General features: G+C 44.7%; 1 long non-coding RNA gene across 1 annotated transcript; it reads right to left on the reverse strand.

Annotated features, from left to right (window-relative positions):
* Window positions 1–508: 508 nt before the first annotated feature.
* Window positions 509–11,145, reverse strand: LOC125634194 (uncharacterized). The gene is made up of 3 exons (XR_007355817.2): window positions 11,057–11,145; window positions 3,019–3,106; window positions 509–525 (listed from the first exon to the last, which is right to left on the reverse strand). It is a non-coding gene; the product is annotated as an uncharacterized LOC125634194 (long non-coding RNA).
* Window positions 11,146–17,593: the final 6,448 nt, after the last annotated feature.

The raw sequence follows: 17,593 nt of genomic DNA on the forward strand, positions 1-17,593 counted from the left end.
AATGGAACTATTCACCTGTGTAAAGTTAACCATGATCTTAAGTACTTGCGGGATCAGGGCCATGGTATGTAACTATAATCATTAACTTTCAAATTTTAAAAAAAGTGTATAGTTACTTTGCAAGTTGTGCTGCACATCACAATATCAGCCGATGAATGCTATTTCCCCTCACTGAATTTGTTAATTAAAGAGTAAGATATAACATACGGCGCAGCACTGCTGATTAATGCATGCCTCGGGTGCATAGCAAAATCCTATAATCTCAGAGGCAGTGCCACCGTGAAGTTCATTATTCTGCACTATAGAGGAGTACCATCTGGAGTGACTCATTATGATTAGAAAATGGACATCAAAGCAGATAATGGCATATATTTTTAATTTTCAAAATTGTTCTTCTGTTAAGTATCTTGTACAATATAGTCCTTAAGGAATGCATTCATAAAAATTACAATTATAATATTTTAAATTGGGTTATGGAAGATTCTTTCAGGTTTTGTGAGGCCAACCCTGTCTTCCCTCCATACCCTGTGGGGAAAACACCAGAGAAGAAGTTAAAATGTATTTTTTTCCTCACTGACTTAAATTATTTTGCCTCACTGGTTTATGTATTTTATGATACACATGAGATTAAAATCTACTACTGCATGGCAGTGCTAATTATTGCATAGTTGTTAAATGCACTAAACCAATGGTCTGATGCAGCATTCCATGCACTCTGCAAAGTCTTCTGAACATAAAAACATCTGACCAATGGTCCATCTAGCCCAGTATCCTGTCTTCTGACAGTGGCCAATGCCAGGTGCTTCAGAGGGAATGAACAGAACAGGCAATCATAGAGTGATGCATCCCCTGTTGTCTACTCCCAGCTTCTGGCAACCAGGGGCTTGGGACTCCCAGAGCATGGTTGCATCCTTTATAATCTTGGCTAATAGCCATTGATGAATCTAGCCTTCATGAACTCATCTAATTCTTTTTTGAACCCTGTTATTGTTTTGGCCTTCACAACATCCCCTGGCAATGAGTTCCACAGGTTGACTGTGCATTGTGTGAAGTATTTCCTTTTGTTTGTTTTAAATCTGCTGCCTATTAATTTCCTTGGGTGACCCCTGGTTCTTGTGTTATGTGCGGGGGTAAATAACGCTTCCTTATTCACTTTCTCCACACCAGTCATGATTTTATAGACCTCTATCATATCCCTCCTTAGTCGTCTCTTTTCCAAGCTGGAAAAGTCCCAGTCTTTTTAATCTCTTCTGATATGGAAGCTGTTCCACATCACTAATAATTTTTGTTGCCCTTTTCTGTACATTTTCCAATTCTAATGTATATTTTTTTGAGATGGGGTGACCACATCTACACACAGTATTCAAGGTGTGGGCATACAATGGATGTATGTAGTGGTATTATGATATTTCCTGTCATATTATCTATCCCTTTTCTAATGGTTCCTAACATTTTGTTAGCTTTTTAGACTGTCGCTGCACATTGAGTAGATGGTTTCAGCTGTCATGGATGTACCAGTGGGGAATTTGAGTGCACAAAGAACGAGGGACTAGACTCCAAGCTGGAGCATTTTTCTCTGGCCCAGCTCTCTTCTAAAACCCATGTGTTTGTTCCTCTTTCAAGGGACTCTGTCAGGTTACAAGCTATATATATTTTTAAGAAACAAATTTCCTCCACGTGTTACTAATTTTAAAACTGAAAGAATTTAAATAAAAACTCTGACATGTATTTATTTATTTTGCTCTTCACTGGGCTGTTCAATGGTTAAATCCCAAGGAGGGAGTACAGGCCTCTTACTCCCACGCAGGGGAGTGCCAATGTAGAGGTGATACAAAGTAGCTCTTCAGCCACTGTACAGTCTAGACCCAGGGAACCCAGCTCCCTGACCCCTGCAGCAGACTTCCGTGGGTCAGGCCCCTCTGTCTCAGGGACCACCTTTGAGTTGCAATAATCTGCGCAGAGCAAGAAGTGAAGGAGACACAGAAAGGTCTAGGGACTGAAGGAATTTACTCTGAACCTCCCTCAAACTGATGCTTGTGGACGGAGGGGAGGATTGATTTTCAATTTATCTTTTCCTTGCCATATGAGGACACTCTAATACAGTGTGTGTCCAAGTGTGCTCTCAATTACATGAGTATTAAAGGTCTGATTCTATTTTCAGAATCCAGTGTAAATGTGAAGAAACTCCAGAGAAGTAAATAGAGCCCCAGTTTTACAAAACCAATGCAAGAGTAGACTTGATTCCCATATGTCTAATGAGGGAAATAATCTAGTGGTTGAGGCAAGAAACAGTGAGTTAGGAGACATGGGATTTATTCCTCACTCTGCCAGTGACCATGTGACATTAAGCAAATCACTCAATCTCTCTGTTCCTTAGTCCCCCCTTTCCTGTAAAATGGGGGTGCTGCCTTTGTAAGGGGTGTTGAGATCATCGGAAGAAAGGCACTATTTTAGTGCGAAGTATTATTATTTTATGACAAGAGATATTGGGCTAAATCCAGTGGTGTAAATAAACTGCACAGCATGTAACATCAGGAGTGGATGTGCAAAAGTTGCTTATAGCTCATTGTTACAATTGCCCGATTCTGGTGCAGTTCTTCATGAGTCTGATCTGCCTACACAGAGTTAAAGGAGGTTGAAGGCAGAGGGCTGCTCTAACTTACCCAAATACAACAGCCAGAGGGGCCAAAAATGCAGCCTCGGATGATGTGCAAATAGAGGCATCCCAGCAATGTCTCCTGTCCTCTGTCCTCGCCTTATTTTTCCCTATTGTGTTTGCAGGGGATTGGGCCAGAGTGGCCTATTAGTCTCTACAGTGGCATTATACCACTGGAGCACCACCCTTGTGCTGAAGGCATCATCCCTACGACTGTACACACACATAACCAAAAGATAGTCTTTGTCTCAATGAGTTTAGAATCTACGTACAAGACAAGAGACAAATGGATACAGCAAACAGATGGGGGAACACAAGGTAACAGTGAGCTAATTATGATTGGTATACTAAACAGCACTCACAAGGTACAGAGTATGGACTTGCATCTTCAATCCTTATTCATCTGAGTGGTCCTAGTGAAGCCAATGGAGCTGCTCACCTGAGTAAAGGCTGTAGGAATGAATAATCTGTGAGAACATGTGAACCATCCACAGATGTTTTAATCTTTAATTAAAACCTTTAAACTGAAACAACCTCATTATCATGGCTACATGCAGCACTATCATTAAAAAAAAGAGCCGTTTGAATGTTCAGCAAATGGAGCAGTGTGAAAATGTCCATAAATGCTTTATAAAATAACAACAAAACCATTTGACTCGTAAAACAAGAAGTTCAGAGGCTTCTCAGCTGGTTTGTTCTTTACCAAAGCACTTCTATGTCGGAAGGTTTTAATTTCACTTGTGTGGTGTTAACAAGAGCTCAGGAGAACAAGATTTTCTGGCACTCCCGGGTAGCCTTTTAAGAATTACTGTTTTTTAGAAACAAGATTGTTTTCCTTTTTTCTCAGTTGCTAGTCTGGTCTTAATTTCAGGATGGAAACACAGATTTTTTTTTAAAGCTTATTCGGTTCATTTCTTCTTTCTTTTTGTATGTTCCTCTCACTCTTTCTGCTTTTCATCTTCTCATTTTCCTTCCTAAAGTCATTGCATGGAGCTGCTACTGCAGTGATAGTGCAATAGCAGTGCTCAGAAATAACGTATCCTGGTAGTGTAAATACAAACAATGTGCATGGAAAGTAATATGGCTTTCACCCAGAACTGGTTAGAACACTAGGGCTATATTTCCACTACTGTCTCATTAAGATCCAGAACTCTGTGGAAAGGTCACCAGCACACAGCTCTGGTGAGTGTGGTCTGATAGAAACCGTTTGAGCTCCTTGCAAACACCTCAGCAGTTAACTGTGTAGCTGGATTCTTACAGAAGTTTCAGTACCTTGTTCCAGTCTTAAATGGTCTGGAAGACTAAAATGCTGATCTGTATTTTCCTGGAAAATGCTAAAATGATGACGTAGATACGCCCTGTGAGTTCTAGGAGCAAAACCTGGCTCCACAGAAGTTAAATGGGAGTTTTGCCATTAACTACAGAGGGGCTAGGGTGTCAACCTGAGGGTATGTCTACACTACGAAATTAGGTCAATTTTATAGAAGTTGATTTTTAGAAATCGATTTTAAACAGTTGATTGTGTGTGTCCCCACTAAGTGCATTAAGTTGGCGGAGTACATCCTCACTACCGTGGCTAGTATCGACTCAAGGAGCGGTGCACTGTGGGAAGCTATCCCACAGTTCCTGCAATCTCCGCTGCCCATTGGGTTAAGCTCCCAATGCCTGATGGGGCAAAAACATTGTCGCGGGTGGTTTTGGGTACGTCATCAGTCTCCACTCCCTCCGTGAAAGCAACTGCAGACAATCATTTCGCACCTTTTTTCCTGGGTTACCTCTGCAGACGCCATAGCACGGCAAGCATGGAGCCTGCTCAGCTCACCGCTGCTGTTGTGAGCATTGTAAACACCTCACACATTATACTGCAGTATGTGCAGAACCTGGCTAAGAGACGGCAGCACGAGGACAATTGTGATGAGGACATGGACACACACATTCCTGAAAGCATGGGCTGTGGCAATTGGGACATCATGGCAGAAGTGGGGCTGGTTGATACAGTGGAACACCAATTCTGGGCCCAGCAAACAAGCACAGACTGCTGGGATCGCATAGTCTTGCAAGTATGGGATGATTCCCAGTGGCTGCGAAACTTTCACATGCATAAGGCCACTTTCCTGGAACTCTGTGAGTTGTTTTCCCCCTGCCCTGAAGCGCAGGAATACCAGGATGAGAGCTGCCCTGACAGTTGAGAAGTGAGTGGCGATAGCCCTGTGGAAGCTTGCAATGCCTGACTGCTACCGGTCAGTTGGGATCAATTTGGAGTGGGCAAATATACTGTGGGGACTGATGTGATGCAAGTAGCCAATGCAATCACTGACGTTCTGCTATCAAGGGTAGTGACTCTGGGAAATGGGCAGGTCATAGTGGATGGCTTTGCTGCAGTGGATTTCCCTAACAGTGGTGGGATGATAAACGCAACATATATCCCTATCTTGGCACCGGACCACCTTGCCAACCAGTACATAAACCACAAGGGGTACTTTTCAATGGTGCTGCAAGCACTGTGGATCACAAGGGACGTTTCACCGACATCAATGTGGGATGGCCGGGAAAGGTGCATGATGCTCGCATCTTTATGAACTCTAGGCTGTTTGAGCAGCTGCAAGAAGGGACTTACTTACCAGACCAGAAAATTATTGTTGGGGATGTTGAAATGCCAATAATTATCCTTGGAGACCCAGCCTTCCCCTTGCTCCCATGGCTCATGAAGCCATACACAGGCAGCCTAGACAGCAGTAAGGAGCAGTTCAACTATAGGCTGAGCAAGTGCAGAATGGTGGTAGAATGTGCCTTTGCACATTTAAAAGCTTGCTGGCGCTGTTTGCTGACTAGGTTAGACCTCAGCGCAACCAATATTCCCACTGTTATTACTGCTTGCAGTGTGCTCCATAAGATCTGTGAGAGTAAGCGGGAGACATTTATGGTGGGGTGGGAGGTTGAGGCAAATCGCCCGGCTGCCAATTTTGAACAGCCAGACACCAAGGTGATTAGAAGAGCAAAGGTAGGTGCGCTGCGCATCAGAGAGGCTTTGAAAACCAGTTTCATGACTGGCAGGGCTATGGTTTGACAGATGTGTGTGTTTCTCCTTGATGCAAACCCGCCCCCTTTGTTGATTTTAATTCCCTGTAAGCCAACCACCCTCCCCCCTTTGATCACAACTGGCAAAGGAAATAAAGTCACTATGGTTTTGAAACTATGCGTTCTTTCTTTATTAATTAAAAAAAAAAGGGAGATAACTGATAAGGTAGCCCAGGTCGGGGAGGAGGGAAGGACAAGGGCACATTTCTTATTGTAGCCACATTACAAATCAAAACTGTTTGAATGCCAGCCTTCTGTTGCTTGGGCCATCCTCTGGAGTAGAGTGGCTGGGTGCCCGGAACCTCCCCCCCGCGTGTTCTTGGGCGTCTGGGAGAGGAGGGCAAGTGGTTGTACAGTGGATGCAGTGGCGGTCTGTGCTCTTGTTGGCTTTCCTGCAGCTCCACCAGACGCCTGAGCATGTCCGTTTGATTCCCCCATTAACCTCAGCATTGCATCCTGCCTCTTCTCATCGCACTCACTTAATGCTTTCCTGGACTCTGGCACTGAATGCTTCCATGCATTCAACTGTGCCCTATCAGTGCAAGAGGACTGCATGAGCTCGGAAAACATGTCATTGCGAGTGCATTTTTTTCGCCTTCTAATCTGTGATAACCTCAGAGACGGAGATGATAGGGGGAGCATAGAAACATTTGCACCTGCAGGGGGATAAAAAGGGAGAGTAAAATTTAAGATGATACATTTCTGAGAACAAAAGAGAGACTCTTTCATAGTGAATCAAGCAATTCACAGCAGACAGCACATGTGCTTTAGGTACAAGGTCGCATTTTGCCTTTTATATTGAGCGCCTGCCGGTATGGTGACACATCACACACAGCTGGGCAACAGAATTCAGTTTCCAGGCAGCCATGGTAAACCAAAGGGTACGTGGGTTTGGCTTCTAACGCCTTCATAACATGTGGGGATGTTTTCAAACTGTAGCATCCTCCTTTCCCATAGCAAGCAATGCTGGTTAGGTTGCCATTTAAAAAGAGGGGCTGCGGTTTTTGGGTGGATATGCAGCACACCTCTCCCTACACCTCTCCGTGTGGCTATTTGGGATGATCCCTTCACTGCTCCCCGTGCCACATGGCTATGGGATGATCCCTTTTAGCCAAGCGCAAATAGCCCAGTATGAACGGGGTCCTTTTACTGTTCCCTTACAAAAATTCCCCTATTTCAACCAGGTGACCATGAATGATATCACTCTCCTGAGGCTAACACAGAAAGATAAAGACCGAATGTTGCTTGAATGCGACCAAAACCCAGGAACATTTGCTGCCATGCTTTGTACTGCAATGATTCCAGACTACTTGCTACTGGCTTGGCGTGGTAAAGTGTCCTACCGTGGAGGATGAAATAAGGTAGCCCTCCCCAGAACCCTTCTGCAAAGGCTTTCAGAGTACCTCCACGAGAGCTCCATGGAGATGTTCCTGGAGGACTCCCGCTCCATCCCCAGACACATTAACAGACTTTTCCAGTAGCTGTACTTGCCGCGAATGCATCCCAAGTCTTCAGGGAAAAATCAAACATTAAACACAATTGCTTTTAAACCCTGTACTGTAGTTACAAATGTGCACTCACCAGAGGTGCCTTCTCCGCCTTCAGGGTCTGGGATCCTGCCTTGGGAGGGTGTTGGCTCCAGGGTGATGAAAAGGTCCTGGCTGCCGGGGAGAACGGATTCACCGCTTGCCTGCTGCGCATTCTCCTCCTCCTCCTCTTCCTCATACACAAAATCCTCCTCCATGTTGCGTGAGACTCCCCCTTTTCAGGTGTCCATGGACAGTGGTGGAATAGTGGTAGGGTTCCCCCCCCCCCCGAGAATGCCATGCAGCTGATCATAGAAGCGGCATGTATGGGGCTCTGACCCAGAGCAACCGTTTGCCTCCTTTGTCTTTTGGTAGGCTTGCCTGAACTTCTTGACTTTCACGCGGCACTGCTGTGTGCCCCTGTTGTAGCCTCTGTCCATCATGCCCTGTGCGATTTTGGCATATATATTTCTTCTTTTTGATCGGAGTGCTGCCTGCAGAGATTCTTCTCCCCATACAGCAGTCAGATCCAGTGTCTCCCGTTCGCTCCATGCTGGAGCTTGTTTGCGATTCTGGGGGGACTGCATGGTCACCTGTGCTGCTGAGCTCGCTACGCTGACCAAACAGGAAATTAAATTCAGAAGTTCCTGGGGCTTTTGCTGTGTACCTGATGTACCTAGTGCATCAGAGTTGAAAGTGCTGTCCAGAGAGATCACATTGGAGCACTCTGGGATAGCTCCCGGAGGCCAATAACGTTGATTTGCATCCGCACTACCCCAAATTCAACCCAGCAAGGTCGATTTTAGCGCTACTCTCCTCACCGGGGAGGAGTACAGAAATTGATCTTAAGAGCCTTTTAGGTCGACGGAACGAGGTTGCTTACGTAGCCGCATTAATTATAAAATCGACCTAACGCGACTAAATTCGACCTAACCCTGTAGCGTAGACCAGGGCTGAGTCACTTCTAGTGGTAATTGTCAGGAACAATTTTGGATGGATTTCCTTTGCAGTTAAACACAAGTTAGGTGTGTCTGATCCAGGGCAATAAAGACAGATGCTGTAGCATTGCCTAAATTCTAACTAGAGCTTCCTTGACAGCTCAGGTTCCTTACAGTGAGCTCATATACCATCTAGTGATCCAGCAAGGAACTGCAACTTGTAATGTTTGTGACACATGAAAATAAGAACAAACTAATTTTGATAATTTAGTGCCAATTCTTACTAAACTAAAGTGTAACCTCTGTTTTAATTTTAATATTGGATGTGTCCTCTGTCTGGGGACTAAAGAGTCACCAACTCTTATGATTTTATCATGAGCCTTGTGATATTTGGTGATTGTTTTCAGAGTCCCAGCTCCTGGAAACATGTGATTGAATTACAATCTCAGCTATTATTCAAATAAAAAAGTAAGTTAAATCACATTATCCTTCTCAATAAAAGTTGGCATCTCATTAGTGCTTGATCCAGGTCTTTTCCACTGCTGAGGGTTACAAGTGGTTTATGGTCTGTTATCAGTGTAAATGAATCCAATCCACACAGATATTTGTAAAAGTTCTCACAAGGGAAAGGGATGTGGTAAGTGATAAGCAACACAGGTTCATCAAACAAATATGTCAGATATACAATAAAAATATAGCTTTGGGGCTAGCAAAAAACAACCAAGGATTCCCCCCCGATGCAGGGGAAACCTTGAGTGGTGCGTAGCCAGCTATACATCTCTTGCTCCCCCTCATTTCCATGTAGGGAGCATGTTGAAGGTGGCGAGGTATGGCCAAGAAGGAGTGGTGCAGAGTGCACAGTACTCACCCAATCTTGGGCAGGCACAGCATCTGGCTGCAGCCAGCGTAATTTAGAATAGCCCTTAAAGCAGCCACTTTGACACCCTAGGGGCCACTTTGACACCTAGCTGACCCAGAAACAGGGGAATGGGAAGGTGGCTTTAAGCTATTGCTACCCCTCATCCCACTCCTCAACTGTACCAAGTGTAAACTCAGTGCAGCTGAGGTCTTGCGCCCTGCTGAATAAAATGTTATTGTGTTATCAACAAAGCTTTTGATATAGTATCACATAAAGTTTAAGGAGCTGAAAAAAATGCTCTATGAATAGAAATACCATAATATGGGTTACTAGTTTGCCAACAGATAACTAGCAGCCAGTGATTATTGACAGGGTAGCATTACAAAAATTGGAGGAAGAAATGGTGTCCTTCAAAGATCAACCTGGTGGACTTTTACTTTTCAATGTACTATACTCATTAATAGTCTGGTGGTAAACTTCAGACTGATAAATTCCTGATTGATTGATTTAAATTTGAGGAAGATACTATGCTAGGAAGACTAGTAAAGATCTGAGAGAATAGATCAGAATTGCAAAACAAGCTGAGAGAGACAGATATAAATGGAGGTGATTTCATATGCAGTAGATAGATGTAAACTAATACACTAGGAAAAAAATATAATCCAAATAGATATACAATGGGAGACTTCTATTCAGAAGTAGGAATGCAGAAAAAGACATGGAAGATATAATGAACTATGAACACAATATAAGATTATTGGCAAAGGCAGATGCTATTTTAGGATGTATAATCTCTGGTTTTGGTCCTGCAATGAGCATCATGTGGGCACAGAGCACACTGAAGGATTGGGTCTAAATGAAACAATGCTGTTTTACACATCCTCAGCCAGTTTCCAGCTGAGAAGGGACACATGGATTTTAATGCAATGTTGCAGGTAAAAGCACAGGTAAAAGCTTTTTGACTTACATTTAACTGTTTTTACATTTTTGTTCACATCTACAATGTGTAAATGGACCGCTTTTTGATCAAATAAGGTGTTCAGCTTCAATATGAGCTACAATTTATAAAATAAATGAAAACTTAACAGTTAGGTTGTTGGTATACAGAGACCCCTGCCTTTCATGGTGACAAATACTGTCTCATTGTCTCAAGCATAAGTAAAAATATTCTCCCTGGGGGCTGAGTAAAACCATCAGGCCCTGCTTTCCAGAGGATTGCTGTCTTTACTGCAGCACAGTGCAGAGGGCAGGCTCAGGGGAGGGGACAGCTGGGGAATGAGACTGCCCCACACTCACCTGCAGAGGCAGCTTCTGTTCTCTGGGAATGGGCCTGGCTCCCCATTCTGGCCTATTGGCTCTCACCACTTGCATATTTGCTGTAGTGGGCTCCTTTGAATCGGGGGCGGGGGCTGGACGTGTCAGAGCTGAATCCCCAGGCCAGCACTTCGATTGCAGAAGGTGGGGGCCCGCAAGGATTTTAAAAATTAATACTTGCCACACCAGGCTTGTATTAACTCCCAAGGTTACAGCTTTTCTCTGACCTCGGGTTGGTAAACGTTGCCACCACTCAAATGCAAAACCCCCCTTGGACTCAGGAAGGTGCACTTGGGAATTCCTCCCTGTGGGGTACCCTCAAGCCCTTTCACCCCCCACTCCGGGGAAGCGCTGAGAAAGAAAACAAAGAAAATTAGCTGTTGCCACCAGCTAGTTAAATAATATATGCACAAACCTCTTAGGGCACCAAAAATCCAATCCTGTTCTTAAAAAAGGTAAACTTAATTAAAAACACAAAGGAAGAAAATACATCTGGAGCTTAGGCTTTTGCTAGATTTTAAAAGAGCAATTCCAAAAATTAAGTACCAAGAATAGCTTTCTTGGAGTCCAGCAAACAACAGAACCTGGGGGTTAGCACAGAGGAGATCTACAAGCCTGATCATGTCTATTTAAACATTCCCTGTCCCAATGATTCCTTTTAGGTATGGAAGATAAATGTTCATACATGGTTCAAACCTTACACAGCATTCCTGCTCATTGCATTGCTGCTCCATGTCTCCTTCTCTGAAGAACAACAGACAAAGGGAAAGTTTCTTTCCCAATTTTAAAAAGTTCTAGCCTTTCCATTGGCTCTTTTGGTCAGGTGCCTACTTCCTTTTTTTTTCGTGGGGGACTTTTTAACCCTTTACAGGTAAAGCAAGCAGAGAACAGCTACCAAGAGGGATTTTACAGCTAATTGGCTGGCTGGGTGTCCATAAAAGGGAAGTAAAAGCCTTCGTATCACCCCAAGAAGACAAGGAAGAGGAGGGGAGAGAAAAGGGAAAAAGTCACCAGCCCCACAGTAGGAGCTGGGGGCATTTGGGCTGATCTGTAGGGCAGATGGACTTGGGTGTTGAGAACAGGAGAGGGACCTTGGGGGGACCAAGCAGTGGTGGAGCACTGCAGCGGGCAGGGGTGAAGAGGGAGATGGTGTGGGAATTGGGGGAATAGGGAAAGTTTTAAGAGGTGGGTTACTGGGGGATTGGGCTTGAAGGGATGGTGAGCAGTGGCAGGGGAGGATTAGGGGTTGGGGAGGTGGGCTTTGGGGAGTGGAGGGAGGGTTTTATCAGGGTGTTCAACTTCACCCGGGGGAGAGTTTATTTCGGGAGATGGGGGTTAGAGTGGCAGGAAGGTGGGGCCTGTGGCAGGAGGAGGTTTTGTGCACTTTGGTTCATTTGGGGAGTTGGGGTGTGTTTATTTGGGGACAGAGTAGCAGGGGGTTGGATAGGTTTAAGCGGTGGTTGGGGAGCTGGGGGCATTAGTTGGGAGTTGGGTGGAGGTGTGGGGATAGGTTATTTGGGGGGGTCTATGGCATGGGGGGGGTTGGAGTAGGGGCTGTGGAGGGGCTAGGAACGCAGGGAGCTTGCGGCAGTGCCAGTGGCCACAGGTGGTTGTATATGGCTCCCTCCTTCCCAGCCCATTCCCCGTCTCCTCCCTCTGTCTTGGTTGCTCTCCTCCCTCCCTTGCTGGCTCCAGCTACGGCTGCAGGCACTGGGGAGGGATGGACTTGCTATTGCTGTACCAGGGATGGAGTTCACTTGCTGGGCGCTGGCCACACTCGGCATGGACTCTGTCTGCAGCACCATGCTGAGGCCTTGTGGTTTAGCCTCATCACTGGGTTCCAGGGACTCTCTCTGCTCATCGTGCTGCTGGACAGCCAAGCAACTCAGCACCGAGCTGGCCCCAGCATTGCCAGAGATGGGTCTTTGCCTGTGGAGCTGGGCTTTGCATGCAGGCAGCGGGATGGTTCAGGCTTGAGAGGGTTGAACCCCATCTAGCCCTAGCAACCCACTGCCTAGCCTCATTGTCCTCCCCCATAAATCTATCTGTTGCCTCATCTTAGATTGTAAGGTGTTTGGAGAAGGGACCATCTGCTGTACAGACCTAGCACTATGGGTTCCTGGTCTAGATCCAAGGTGCTGCTGCACTGGAGATAATACTAATAAATAGTGCTCCAACAGGTGAAAAAAAAAAAAGGCATGACCACAACATATGAACCAACCATAAGTGACAAAACACAAAAAAGAATAGCCTCAAGAGTGTATGAAACTGCTTTTTGTGGTGTTGTATAAGACCTATTTTACATCTTATACAAAATAAACAAAATTTGCTATTAGGAAAGTTTGTTGATACACTGGAACAAATCACCTTTCCATTCTCTTTTTCCTATCTAACTATATATAGGCCTCATAAGGGTTTCTTCAGGTATGTTAGCAAAAGAAGAAAGTCAAGGAAAGTGTGGGCCCCTTACTGAATGAGGGAGGCAACCTAGTGATAGAGGATTGGAAAAAGCTATTGTACTCAATGCTTTTTTTGCCTCTGTCTTCACGAACAAGGTCAGCTCCCAGACTACTGCACTGGTCAGCACAGCATGGGGAGGAGGTGACCAGCCCTCTGTGGAGAAAGAAGTGGTTCGGGACTATTTAGAAAAGCTGGACGAGCACAAGTCCATGGGGCCGGATGCGCTGCATCCGAGAGTGCTAAAGGAGTTGGCAGATGTGATTGCAGAGCCATTGGCCATTATCTTTGAAAACTCATGGCGACTGGGGGAAGTCCCAGACGACTGGAAAAAGACTAATGTAGTGCCCATCTTTAAAAAAGGGAAGAAGGAGGATCCTGGGAACTACAGGCCAGTCAGCCTCACCTCAGTCCCTGGAAAAATCACGGAGCAGGTCCTCAAGGAATCAATTCTGAAGCACTTAGAGGAGAGGAAAGTGATCAGGAACAGTCAGCATGGATTCACCAAGGCCAAGTCATGCCTGACTAAACTAATTGTCTTCTATGACGAGATAACTGGCTCTGTGGATGAGAGGAGCACAGTGGATGTGTTGTTCCTTGACTTTAGCAAAGCTTTTGACACTGTCTCCCACAGTATTCCTGCCAGCAAGTTAAAGAAGGATGGGCTGGATGAATGGACTATAAGGTGGATAGAAAATTGGCAAGATTGTTGGGCTCAACGGGTAGTGATCAATGGCTCCATGTCTAGTTGGCAGCCGGTATCAAGTGGAGTGCCCCAAGGGATGGTCCTTGGGCCGGTTTTGTTCAATATTTTCATAAATGATCTGGAGGATGGTGTGGATTGCACCCTCAGCAAGTTTGCAGATGACACAAAACTGGGAGGAGAGGTAGATACGCTGGAGGGTAGGGATAGGATACAGAGGGCCCTAGACAAATTAGAGGATTGGGCCAAAAGAAATCTAATGAGTTTCAACAAGGACAAGTGCAGAGTCCTGCACTTAGGACGGAAGAATCCCATGCACCGCTACAGACTAGGGACTGAATGGCTCGGCAGCAGTTCTGCAGAAAAGGACCTGGGGTTACAGTGGACGAGAAGCTGGATATGAGTCAACAGTGTGCCCTTGTTGCCAAGACGGCCAATGGCATTTTGGGATGTATATGTAGGGGCATTGCCAGCAGATCGAGGGACGTGATCGTTCCCCTCTATTCGACATTGGTGAGGCCTCATCTGGAGTACTGTGTCTAATTTTGGGCCCCACACTACAAGAAGGATGTGGAAAAATTGGAAAGAGTCCAACGGAGGGCAACAAAAATGATTAGGGGACTGGAACACGTGACTTATGAGGAGAGGCTGAGGGAACTGGGATTGTTTAGTCTGCAGAAGAGAAGAATGAGGGGGGATTTGATAGCTGCTTTCAACTACCTGAATGGGGGTTCCAAAGAGGATGGATGTAGACTGTTCTCAGTGGTAGCTGATGACAAAACAAGGAGTAATGGTCTCAAGTTGCAGTGGGGGAGGTTTAGGTTGGATATTAGGAAAAACTTCTTCACTAGGAGGGTGGTGAAACACTGGAATGCATTACCTAGGGAGGTGGTGGAATCTCCTTCCTTAGAAGTTTTTAAGGTCAGGCTTGACAAAGCCCTGGCTGGGATGATTTAGTTGGGGATTGGTCCTGCTTTGAGCAGGGGGTTGGACTAGATGACCTCCTGAGGTCCCTTCCAACCCTGATATTCTATGATTCTCATCCCTTTAGTCTATTTCCAGGCCAATGGTCCAGCGTAGTATTTTAGGTATCTAGTTTTGGTATAGTCTGGATATAGCATATAACCACAGGGATGTTTGTTTTGTAGTGGGGGTTGAGGTATATTTTGCATCTCACAGTGAGTCTTAAGGGTAGATCTATAGTGGGCATCGATTGTCATAGCTCCATTGAAGTAAATGGAACTATGATAATTTACACCACCTGAGGATCTTTCCCTTAATTTTCAATTTCAAATTTTCAGGTTTTTTTCCTATGAAGCTGTATGCATTCACAGTAATTTTGCTTTGATTAATTAGGTCCCTTAAGGGTCCAAACCTGCTATCCTTTTTTAGGTCAAAGTCCCATCAAGATCAATGGGAATTTGGCCTCATTACCAACTACAGTATCAGGTTCTGGTTGAGCAAAGGATTAAGTCTGTTGTTGCTGAACAAGCCCATTACCAGTAAAAGTATTTATTTGTTTAATTTCCAACTATTATTTGGCTCAGACTGACAGGAAGCACTTTATATAGCAATACAGGCTGCCACATTAACATCTCCTTGGATAGAATTATGTCAAATTTTGTTGAATAGTGCTAACGATATGTACGACTTTCTCAAATCTTACAAGAGTTTGGTGATTTAAAAAAATCTTTGAATTTTTGTTTCAAACTCTTTAATATCCTTCAGTTATCTTTTTTGATGAAAGAGACGATATTGATTTTCTCCCAGTGCCCCCATTTTCTGGTGTAAACTGGGTGTTATCTTCATTACAGTGTTGCCCAAAAGATTTGTGGTCTATCAAGCTCCGACTGCAGATTCTGAAGTGTAATCCAAATATTCTTAGTTACATTACTTAAGCTTTTAGTTTTGCCAAGATTTCTTAAGTGAAGGGCAAATGATTCATGACCTACTGCAGACTATATGCTGTGTGAAGTTACACTTCCTTTCACTGGTTCAACTTTTACCAGCCTTTTGTTGCAGAGAGGATGTTTGTACAATAGACTTCTCGGTCCTATTTGACAACAGGAACTAAACACAGCATCCTACATTTTTATTGTCTCATTGGTGTTAACAGGATCAACTGAATTTTACACCCATTTAAAGAAAGCGTGGCTGACCTTTGCATTAATTTCTCCACACTCACTAAATGGCTGTCACCCTCCACTCCAAAGATGGTAGTGCTTCAATGGTACTGTATGCATAGAGTTTGTAAGGTGGGGACATTTGGGTTGAAAGGTTCCATGTCTACACTGGAAAAACTAATCCCCAAATTCTCATTGCTTCTAACTTTTGGTTCAGGTGATGTGGTGTTAAAGCTGGTCTACACAGTCTACAAAAGGGCATCGGTGGCTGGAAGTTTTTGGCCACAAATTTAGTTAAATCTGTTGAAAAAATAGACTGGTAAAAAAAAAAGAGGTTCAAGATGCTGGAGTCTTGCATACATTGGCTCCCACCATATTCACTAGTTCAGCTAAGCTAGAGTCAGACCTGATGGGAATTATTTTGATAAATTTCTCCAGTGCAGGCAAGGCTTTAGAGCCACAAACAGAAGTGGGCTAAAAATTCAAAGTGTGGATCTGAACCTCTCCCAAGCAGAGAGTTGTTCAGATGTGGGGACAAATCATACTAAAGACTAAGTATGGTGGCTGAGAAGTTCAGATTCAGAACAGAATTTCTCAAAATTTTAGTTGTTTGGATCCCTGGTCTGGTCTGGAATCACAATTTCAGCATAAAAAAAATCAGTTGCTACCTAGGAAATCTCCCATGGGAGCTGGGGCTGCCTTATACATGCCAAAGCTGCTGAGAATTTCAAAAAGTCAATGGGAACAGAACTTATTCCCTTCTGCTGCAAAAATGGTACTTAAGCTAAAGGCAAGTTCCATTTGTAGTCATCACTGCAGGGCAGTATGGTATTACTCATGGTAGGGTGCTCCTGAGCCCATCCTGCAGAGACAAGTAGAACAAACACACACACGTGCTTGCCAGTTCGGTAGGGTTATGATTTGTACAACCTCAGAAATCATGTGCTCCACTAATCCTGACTGTGGTTTAAAAATAATGAGATTTTTTAAAAAAAAAATAATACAAATGGGTACTTTTTATTTGGTTGTGGGGCCATTATAGTGCTCCCAGGTTGTGTTTTGAAGCTCTTCTCTGCAACCTTAATGGCTAGAAATTTATCTCTTTTTAATAAAAACTGAGGTTATCACATAATCTCTTCAGTCCAGGAGCTGCAGCTTTATGAAAGCCATCAAATACTGTGAAACTCAGAATAAAATTGAGTACTAGGATGCACATCGGGACTCAGCCCATGTAATTTATAGCGCTGCTGATTTTCATTATGCAGCATAATTGTTAATGATTATAATATAACATATAATAAATTGGTTAGTCTCTAAGGTGCCACTAGTACTCCTTTTCTTTTTGCGAATACAGACTAACACGGCTGTTCCTCTGAAAAACAACATTTATACTGTGGCGGCACCTACAGCATTAACAAATTCTGGTGTGTATAAAGAGGAGAGGAGCGAGTAGGCGAGGTGATTTTACCCCTGTACCTAGCACTAGGGAGGCCGACACTGGAACGCAGTGTACAATTCTGGTGCCCACGCTTTTAAAAGGATGCTGAAAAACTGGAGAGGTGCAGAGAAGAGGCACCAAAACGAGTCAAGGGCTGGAGAAAATGCCTTACAGCGAGAGACCTAAAGGGCTTAGCCGATCCAAAAGACCACAGCGAACAAGGAGAAAATACCGGGTCCACAGGGCCTCGCTAATCCAGCGGCAGGAAGCGTGACAAGAACCAGGGGCGGGCCGGGAGCTCAAGCCGGACACGTGCAACATTGGGTACAAAATACCACTGAAGGCGAGTCCCCATTGAAGCGAACTACGAGCGCCTCCACCTCTTGCTGTCTGCAGACCCAGGCTGGCTGCCCAGCTGGAAGACTGGCTTTGGCCAGACCCGGGCGCTGGGGCTCCCGGCAGGGCTGGCGGGTCACAGCCTGCGCCGCGCAAGAGGTCAGA

This window comes from Caretta caretta, chromosome 3 (genome assembly GCF_965140235.1).
Source record: "Caretta caretta isolate rCarCar2 chromosome 3, rCarCar1.hap1, whole genome shotgun sequence".
NCBI classification, from domain to species: Eukaryota; Metazoa; Chordata; order Testudines; family Cheloniidae; genus Caretta; species Caretta caretta.